Source organism: Tamandua tetradactyla, chromosome 17 (genome assembly GCF_023851605.1).
Source record: "Tamandua tetradactyla isolate mTamTet1 chromosome 17, mTamTet1.pri, whole genome shotgun sequence".
Lineage (NCBI taxonomy): Eukaryota > Metazoa > Chordata > Mammalia > Pilosa > Myrmecophagidae > Tamandua > Tamandua tetradactyla.
Window position 1 is genome coordinate 61,722,948 of NC_135343.1, and position 8,379 is coordinate 61,731,326.

Consider the following 8,379-nt stretch of genomic DNA (forward strand, 5'->3'; position numbering starts at 1 on the left):
AAGCAAAGTGTCATTGTAAGAGCCACACAGAGGAGAAGACAGCAGAGGAGGAGGCAAGGTGACCATGGAGGCTGAGATTGAAGTGACACAGCAGCAAGCCAAGGAAAACTGGAGCCACCAAAGCTGGGAGAGGCAAGGAAGGGTTCTCCCCAGAGCCCCTGGAAGGACATGGGGCCTCCAGAACTATGGAGAAGAAATTTCTGTTGTTTTAAGCTACAGTAGTTATCTACATCACCCTGTGCTTGGTCCTAAGATAAAGACTTTGTCAGAGATTGTCCAGGGCTTTCAAGTGTTAATTTAGAGATAGTATGTACTTTGCTTTGAGAGCAACACTGAGCTGAGAAAGTTCCAGCCCAACCCTGCAAGTGAAACCATTGCCCACCCCACTACACGGGACATGACATCCAGGGGTGTACGTCTCCCTGGCAACGTGAGAGATGACTCTCAAGGATGAGTATTGCCCTGGGCTCAAGAATGCCATCCTGTCCAAAAAAGGGAAAAGAAGTGTAACAAGTGTCTTGGAGCAGCTAGAAGAAAAATCGAAAATCATGGAACTGTAACCCATACCAAACTTTAAAATCTGTTCTATAACTACTTGCTAAAATGTACTTGGAAATTTAATGCCTTTTTGTATGTATGTTATATTTCACAATAAAAAAAAAGAAGATAAAAAATAAATTAAATTTAAAAAGTAAAGTTTAAAAAAAAAGATCAAAAACACAGGAAGAGCAGGAGGCTTTTTCTCTGCCTACAATGAATGAGCCCCGTCTCAGGAGCCCACAGTGGCATCTGTGGGGCAGGGGGCGCTGGGCGCACAGGGACTGAGTTCCTGGGGAGGGGCCGGGCCGCTCTGCAGGTGGAAGCTGCCAGCAAGGAGGCTGCAGCTAGAGAGGAGGAGGGGAAGGGGTGTGGGTTTCCCGGGCAGTTTGCACCTGGCCGCATGTCTCTACCACCCAGGTCTGTGACAGAATCGCACTTCCTGGACTCGGGGAGGGGGGGGCGGGGGGAAGTGTGCATGAGGGGGGGCCCTGTGGGGATCCAGATGATGTGCTGTGAGCAGAAGCAAAGGGTGTCACTTCCTGGCTGGGAAGGTTAAAAAGCATTTGGTGGTGATGAACTGGAGCCCCTGCCGCCCACCACAGGCATGATACAAACTTCTGTGGGGTTCAGACTCTGAGCTTTGGGGTTTCATGGCCATAATTTCCTGGAGACGGAGCCTCCTGCTGGCTGAAGGGGTGTAATCTCTCTGTTTTCTCAACAAGACAGCTGGCTGCCAGCAGGGCTGTAGCCCTTTTATCACACACACACACAAACACACACACACATACACATATACACACAGCTCATAGGAACAGAAGTCCCAAAATGATGTCTTTGGAGAACTGTTTGACAGAGTTCATCAGCATTTAACTGTGCTGATCTTTCCGGGGATTCTTAGACTTTAGCCTACCTACAGATACCCCCAGAAGGCCAGTCTTTGAGTCATTGTCCCTACTACTCAACACCTGAAAAACATCCATCGAGAAGGGAATGGTTAAGTAAATTATGGTATAGTTTATGAAATGAAATATTATGCAGGCATGAAAAAGAGTCAGAGCTATATGTTCCAATGTGGAAAATGTTTAAGATAAATGAAGGGGAAAAAGTAAGCTGCAGGGCGGGGCAATGATGGCTCAGTGGCAGAATTTTTGCCTGCCATGCCCGAGACCCAGGTTTGATTCCTGCTGCCTGCCCATGAAAAAAAAAAAAGTAAGTTGCAGAATATTGGATATAGCCTAATCTCTTTTTAGTAGAGCAATGACTGCATGTTGTATTAGTGTTCTAATGCTGCATAACAAATCACCTAAATTTTAAGAAAAACAATACCCTTTATTACCTCACAGTTCCATAGGTGAAGTGACCGGGAGGGCTTGGCCGGTCTCTCTGCTCCAGGACCCACAGGCCAAAATCAAGGTGTTGGCAGGAGGCCCTGGGGAGAATCTGCTTGCAGGCTGCGCTGGTCCTTGGCGGAATTCAGCCGCATACGCTTATAGCACTGAAGACACTCTTGTCTTACTTGCTTTCGGCAGGCCTGGGAAGAGGGTGTTCTCCACTTCTAGAGACTGCCCGTGTTTCACTGACTACATTTCCATCTTCAAAGCCAACAGTGGCACATCTAATCCTCATGCTTCAAATCGCTCTGACTTCCCTTCTGCTACTGACACCTGTCAAAAGTGTTGGGTTCTCTGCCCAGTGCGCTCAACGACCAATTCCTGAGACACCGGGGTTTCAAAGAAAGAAAGAGTTTATTGCTAGGCATGAAGCAGGAGAGAAGAAGGGCTATAGGCCTAAAAATCTGTCTCCCCAAACTTCAGTAACTCTGACAGTTTTATAGAATCAAAACATGGGCAGGTTTTAGGATAATGAGCACAATGGCTCGAGAGTTGAGATTAGAGATTATCTAATTATTGAGCATGTGAAGAGTGATTTCATGCTTGTTCACAGAATATATGTAAGAAAATGATGGTCTTAATATGATGGTGAGAATGATTTTGGGTATCATAATGAGATATAGGTGACTCACATGTTAAAGTCTAAGCTACTGCGCATGTCAGATGAGCCCATTTTGATTAGAGCCAGCCCTGTCCAGCAAGATAGTTTAGGAATTGGGATGGATTCATTCTGAGCTGACCCAAGGCCTTTCATTAATAAACAATAGGGGCTGTCTTCAGTGACCACAAGATTCTAAACTTGTAAAACAGGATAAGGGGGTCAGTCACAAGGTTTTTACAATCACAAGATAAAGGCTATATGGTTAGTCATAAATCATTATCAGAGATCAAGGCAGCTGGATTACAGCTCAGAAATTTCAGGTATTTCCCTCCATCTTACTCTAATATACCATAAAATAAAAGAGGATATCTATATAATGATTCTGTAATCATAATCATCCCCTAAATCTTAACTGCTTGGTGACATTACCAGTTGGGAAAAGTTCTCTGTTTTTAAGGGCTGGTGTGATTAGATTAAACCCAAGCAGTTCATCTTAACACAACGTGCCATAAAACAAAAGTGATTTTTCACCATATTCACAGATTCTGGGGATTTGTGTGGGACTTCTTTGGGGGACTACTCTGCTGACCGCACAAATAAACGTAAATACGCGTAACACATACGATACGTGCTCCGTTCCCCCACAGGATCCTTGAACAACTAGCAAAATCTGGTAGCTCCTCTTCCTCAGCGCTCCAGAGAACAGTTAAAAGACTGCGGTAACGGGGTACCGCTGAATCAAGAAGATGCAGCTAAGAAACTGTCGGAGGAGCTGGGGCTGGAGGCGCGGCAGCCAACCGCATGAAAACATCTGCTGCAGCCACTGCCGGCGCCGGGGCGGGGCGGGGCGGGGCCCGGGAGGGAGAGCCCGCCAGCACGGACGAGTAAAGGAAAGTTGCCGTAGTGGGAGCACTTCTCACTCTCAGGCTCCCTTCAAACAGAGGGCGGGCTGGAGGATGGTGGTCTCAGACCTGAGCTTCCAAGCCCGGGCATTTTCCCGGTGCCGGATCGGCTGCCACTTCATCTGCCGGGAAGGACGGACGTGGCCCCACCGTCTCGCTCTGCCGTTCTCCGCCGCGCCCCCCTTCAGGAGCACCTTTCTTTTCCTTCTCCATTGGAAACCCAGCCCCGGATATCAAAACCACCCATCTGTGTGTCCTCCTCCAGCCCCTGGAACACCGTTAGAAATATTACCTACTTAACAGGGCTGAGAATCTCTCGCTGTTGAGTTGGCTTTAAAAGATAGAAATGAAAGGTTGCCAGTTTTCCAGCTTCTTAATTAACTGAGGCTCTGTGCCCAGGGTCTTATGATCACCAACTCTCTGCCCCCTTCTATGTGATTTCCCCCACCCGTCTGGGTTTTAGCTTCCTCGAGGCTCCAGTCTCCAGTCTCCAGCCCTCCAGGGTCTGGTCAGTCCCATTCCTGGGTAGGGGTGACTGGAGGGCTCTGGCCCAGGATTCCACATCCTGGAAGGCAACTGCAAGGCAACTAGGGAATTGAATGTCGGGTACCAATCTGGCAGCTCAGGAATGGGTGCTCCACTCCCTGCGCATGAGATGAAAAAGCACGAAGAACTCAGTGCCTTGATGGGCCTGGCTGCAGACAGCCAGAGAAAGGAGCCCGGAGCAGGTTCAGGTCATCCCCCGCCTCTCACTGAGTCCCCACACTCACACACGGGGTCCAGCTCAGAGAAGGATGAGTTTGGTGCAGTTGGAAATCACTCTCGCTTTGTCTGTCGCTCTCGCTTTGTCAAGGGACACTGTTACCGGACAAAGGCAGTGGATTCCTTTGCCCAGTGCTCTCAAATGACCAATTCAGGACACTGGGGTTTCAAAGAGAGAGAGTTTATTATTTATTAGGCATGTAGCAGATCAGATGGCCTGTTGGCCCAAAATCTGTGTCCCCAAACTGCAGTAATTCTGATAGATTTGTTGAATTAAAAGATGTAGAATTAAAAGGTTTTGGAATAATGAGCACAATGGTCCCAGATGATGTAATTAAAGCTCATCTAATTATTGAACATGTGCAGATTGCCTGCTCCAATATAGCAAAAAGCAAAAAGGAATATCCATATAATGATTCAGCAGCTAAAACCATCCCTTAAATCCTAATTTTGCAGTTAGGACACTATTTACAGTCTGCAAGATTCATTATCCCTTCTGTGCTTTTGTCCTCCTTGCAGCCTCTGTCATGGCCTGGGCTGGCTTGGTGCAGATCAAAGTTGCACTCCAGGAGGATCTGGACGTTGTCAAAATTTAGAACAGTGGAATCTAATCAAAGAAACTCATTCCAAGAAGTTCCCAAACTTAATGAGGAACTACTCAACAAACAAAACCAACTTGAGGGGTTAATTTCTTTTTTTCCGTTAATTAAAAAAAAAAAAAAAAGAGAAGGGATAATTGGAGATGAAGGGATACAGACTGTACAACGGGACTGGATATAAAAACTCAGAAATGGACAGCACAATACTACCCAATTGTAATGCAATTATGTTAAAACACTGAATGAAGCTGCATGTGAGGTATAGGTTTTTTGTTTTTGTTTTTTTTGTTTTTTTTTCTTTCTATTATTGTTTTAATTCTTATTCTGTTGTCTTTTTATTTCTTTTTCTAAATTGATGCAAATGTACTAAGAAATGATGAATATGCAACTATGTGATGTTATTAAGAATTACTGATTGTACATGTAGATTGGAATGATTTCTAATTGTTTTGTTAATTCTTTTTTTAATTAATAAAAAAAAAAAAAGAAAAAAAAAAAAAACCAACTTGAGAAGATTGAATCTGGAGAGCTGGGCTTGGACAAAATCTGGATAAATATCACAGATATGGACCAGCAGATTACCCTCCTGATTTCTGGGGTAAACCACCTCAAAACCAGTTTCGGACTTAATTAGCCTGCCGGCCACTGTAGAGGGACTTCAGAAGAGGGCAGCTTCCACAGGCAGTACTTTAAGCAGACTGCATCTTGCTGTGTGTTGCCTCCGCAGAGGCAATACAGAAAACTGTGGATGAGCACAAGAACACCAGGGAAATATTGCAAAGGGATATGAATCAGCAACTCTTGAAGGAGACCGGTGGACACAACCACATCTCTCCATCACCTTCAATTATGTCAGAACTAACAATAAAACACACAGTGAGGGGTGGGCCACGGTGGCTCAGCAGGCCGAGTTCTCACCTGCCATGCGGGAGACCCAGGTTCGATTCCCAGTGCCTGCCCATGCAAAAAAGGAAAAAAACCCACAGTGAAGATGTGAAACAAGATATCCTGTACCTCCATAACGCTTTAAAGGAGGTAAACAGTGCCATAGTGCCAGAGACAGAATGATCTTAAACTCCAGGGAATGAATGAAGCAGTCAGTAATCTTAACCACCCAGAGAGTCAACCTTATAGTAGTTTTTCTGGTTGCTACGAGCAAGGTAGAAAAGAGAGTGACCTGTCTGTGTTAGTTTGTGGCTGTTACATACCCCAGAAAACGCCATGTTCTTTTAATCCATTCCTGTGGGTGCAGACCTATTGTAGGTGGGACTTTTGATTAGGTTATTTCAATTGAAATGTGATCCAGCCCATTCAAGGTGTTCTCAATCTTCCGGCTGGAGCCCTTTAAAATAAATGAATTTAAGAAAAGCTTTTAGCGAAAAGCCATAGAGAAGCTGAAAGGACCCAGAGAAGTTCAGAGAAGAAGCCACTGGAACCAGAAGCTGAAAGCAACAAAACCCAGGGGCAATGGACCGGCAGATGCTGGCCCATGCCTTCCCATGTGACAGAGGTGTCCCAGGTCCCAGCAGCCTATCTTCAGAGTCCAGGTGTCATCCTACTGATGCCTTGAGTTGGACATTTTTACAGCCTAAGAACTGTAAATTATAAGTTAATAAATCCTCATGCCTACCCATTTCTGGTGGACATTTTTACAGCCTAAGAGCTGTAAATTGTAAGTTAATAAATCCTCATTGTAAAAGCCAACTCATTTCTGGTGTATTGCATCCTGGCAGCTTTAGCAAACCCAATCACTGTCCTTCAGTACAATGGGTGATAGAGCTGCCACTCTCAAAAGAGAATCTTTGGATCAAGTGAACAACAGAGCAGATACAGTAAAAGCCCAAAACAAAAAAAAGATAGTTCACACTCTCAAAGATCCAAGCCAAGAGAAAAACTACACCTGGTCAATGCTTTCACAAACAAATCTGAGAACAGCAAGCCTCCAGAGAATGTTGATAAAGAACAAGTGCAGAGTTGCACACCAAAACCATCAGCACTGCCAAAATTTTCACAATTTCTTGAAAACCAAATTGAGAAAGTTGCCCAGGTAACACCTGTCTCCCTACCAGGAATTTCTAGCATTGAAGATCTTCAGGATCTAGTCCACAAGGCTGGTCAGGAGGTGGATGTGAAGCTGACATACGGGGAAATCTGGAACTCCTTAGTCTCTGCTGTGCCAGAACCAAAGGGTTTGAGAACATTTGATTCTGATGGAGATGGAAGATACTTGTTCCTAGAGCTAGGAGTAGCTTTAGGTGTGTAGCCGCATCAGGCATATTTAAAGGTGAATATATTGGCAGTGCAATGGTGACTCAGTGGCAGATTTCTTGCCTGCCATGCCCGAGATCTGGGTTCGATTCCCAGTGAATGCCTATGCAAAAAAATAGAATATATACCCTGGACCACCTAGTATCTACTCACCTCACAAAAACAACCCTTTTATGTATTCCATCAATCTTCCAGTCTGCCAAACTACTGTAGCAGACATATTGCCACCTCTAACTTGTTTGAAGAAATATACAAAAGTTATTTTTTTTAAAAAATTTACTTATAATATGATGTTTAGAAATTATTGATTTCCTGAAAGCAGTAAAAGCTCACATTTTACAACTGTGAGGAAAAAAGTAAAATCCCTTTAAAAAACAAGAGGAATATTTCATGGTGCCCTTTCTGGCCTCTCCCCCTTGCCCTCCTGATGCAGTGCGGAGCTTGCCTATATTCTCATTGTGGGTTCCCAGCTCTGTAAGAAAGGGAGAAGAGGAACCCTTATGCTCATACATAGGCCTGTATATTTGTGCCAGTCTATCAGGTGGCATCCTGAAGATCTGATCCAGGACACCAATCTCTGCTTACCTTCCCAGAACTTGACCTACAGGCAGAATTGCTTGCAGACACCAAAGCAAGGTAAGAAATTATCTAATTGAAATGACCTGGGGCAAGGGATTGCCAGCTATAAGACATACAATAGAGCACCCAAGAATGGGGGAAATTCTATTCCATGGGTGTAGAGGAAATGCAGACCCCTGTAAATAAAGGAATTTCTAAGACCACGAGATGCATGCTCAGAAAAGACTGAAGGAAATCTGAGCTTTCTCCTCAGGTTAATCTTCTTGGTAGAAGGACTAATCTTCTTGTAGGATAGCACAAGCCAACAGAGAGCCAATTTGCAAAGACTGTGAAAGGTGTTTTGTGTGTTCCTCTGTTTTTGATAGTTCTTGGCACTCAAGGTAATCTCTAGCATATCACTAGCTAAACACAAACTTAGGAAACAGATAGCTCAAGGACAAAATTCAAGACTTAACACTTAAAAATATTAAAATGCATAGTATGCAAAAAAAATGCAACACAAAGAAACAGGAAACGATAATACAATCAAAGCAACAATATAAAACTTTGGAAACCACTAATGAAGAAGGCCAGATGTTGAACACACCAGACAAAGACCTTTTAAAAAACAAAATCTTCAGTATGCCCAAAGAGCTAAAGGAAAAAAAAATTGGAAAAATAATGATAAATAAATTGAGAATCTCAATAAAGAGATAGAAATGATAAAATGGAACCAAACAGAAATGCTGGAATTGTAG

The 8,379-nt window shown here is 44.1% G+C and overlaps 1 pseudogene; it reads left to right on the forward strand.

Annotated features, from left to right (window-relative positions):
* The first annotated feature begins 4,089 nt into the window (after positions 1-4,089).
* On the forward strand, positions 4,090-7,058 carry LOC143661692 (EF-hand calcium-binding domain-containing protein 14-like; annotated as a pseudogene).
* Positions 7,059-8,379: the final 1,321 nt, after the last annotated feature.